Source organism: Cariama cristata, unplaced genomic scaffold, assembly GCF_000690535.1.
Source record: "Cariama cristata isolate BGI_N322 unplaced genomic scaffold, ASM69053v1 scaffold3016, whole genome shotgun sequence".
Lineage (NCBI taxonomy): Eukaryota > Metazoa > Chordata > Aves > Cariamiformes > Cariamidae > Cariama > Cariama cristata.
In genome coordinates, this window is record NW_009620205.1 from 26782 (window position 1) to 28579 (window position 1798).

The following is a 1798-nucleotide window of genomic DNA, read 5'->3' on the forward strand; positions in this document are numbered from 1 at the left end:
CCTGGCATGAGAGCAAAGAGAGCGAATGGCGCTGGCAGCCGCACCGGGAGCGACATGGCTATGGCATTGCCCATGCTGGGAGGCTGGTAAGGGATGGGGAACACCCCCATGTCTGCCCTCGACCTGTGTCCGCCTTCCCACCCCACATCTACTGATGCAGCATCCTGGGAGCGGGGCAGAGAGGTGATTACTTTGCGCTGCCTTATCCGCACCAATCCCTCACTGCTCATCAGCAGGAGCGAAATATTATCAGAAATGGCAAAAAAGAAGCTCAGCTTTGGAAAGAGGAGGTTGAGATCAGGGTCCAGCCCTTCCCTGGCCTCTTACAAACTGTCTCAGGGGTGACAGGAACGTGAGCTGCTGGGTGACAGCCCTGGCTGTCATGCCCAGTTGGGAGACCCCTGGCACTGCACAGTTGCCAAGGATTGGTGGCAGGGAAGAGCTGGGGAGACCTTATAGCTGCGACAGTAGCTGCAAACCCCAAGTTATCCAACCACAGCCTAAAACAACTCCTGCCAGTGCTGGAGAAAGGAACACCAGTGAAAAAACCTTGCAGGCACATTTTGCAACAGGCAGGAGCTCGCCAGGATGAAGCCCCAGGGCTGCTGGGTGCAGCACCACTTTCCCTGCCGTGTCATAGCCCCAGCAGTATCTCGCTAGCCATGGGCACGGTGGCTTCTCCGAGCTGGCGGATGGATCCCCTCCAAATCCCACCGCCACACTACCGGACTATTTCCACTGGCAAAAGAAGGTTATTCTGGTCTCACCCCCAAGAAATTCATGTCTGGGTCTGGCCTGACTGTTAATGGAGGGAAAGGCAAGGACCAAATGCCTTCTTCCAGAAGCCACAGCACAGGGTCAGGGGATGCTGGGTGCCTCCCAGGGGACATGGCCCATCTCCCGCATCGCTGGCTTGGAGGGTGGAAGAGGGACTGGAGGTCACGTCCCCTCCTGCCAGCTCTGGCTGCAGCAGAAACATCCCACAAGATGCAGATCGGCCATGGCCCGACCTCAGCATCATGCGAGTGGCCACGGCTCACACATTCACCGAAGAAGGGCCCTGAGCGCTGCAGTTGGCAATAGGTCCCTGGGCAGACAGCATCAGCCCTGCCACCCCCCGTGCTTGGCTGGAGGGGTCGTGCTCGGCTCTGCCCGCCCCAGCCACCAAGCAGGGTTCTCTGGCCTCTACCAGCCCATGCCATGGTCAGGGCAGGTGGAAGGGGATCCCTCCATCATCCTCCACTAGCAAATCCTTACAGGATGACCTGGGTTTTGCTCTTCGCTCTCAGGAATGAAGCCCTGTACCAACAGCATGACCCAGCAGAGTAGATGCTCTGCTCCACATCCACAGCCCCCAACACCGCTCCTGCCTGTCCAGCTGCCCACTCCGGCTGAAGGAGGCTGGCAGGGGACAGCCCATTTCAAATGATCCGGGATATTCTGTTTTGTTTTCCCTTTTGCAAAGCTGCGGAAGAAAGCTGCCTCTCTCCGGGCTGCCAAACCGCTAATGGGGGGAAGTTCCTCCCTTCCCAGCCATGCTCAGCCGGGCAGCCAGTGCCAGAACCTGTGCCTGCCGAGGGGGGAGCGGGGACAGGGGTGTCAGCCCATTCCTGGACATCTCCCCTGGGACAAATCCTGGCCTTGTCACCTCCGTGCCATTTCCTCACTGCTTAATCTTCTGCTGATGGAAAAGACGCTCACTGCTGAAAAATCGACGGCTCCCTTGGTGGTCTCTGCATCGCCCCAGCAGCGCATCCCCTGCTCTCTGGCAGCGCTGCAGAGCCTTTCGGGGAGATGT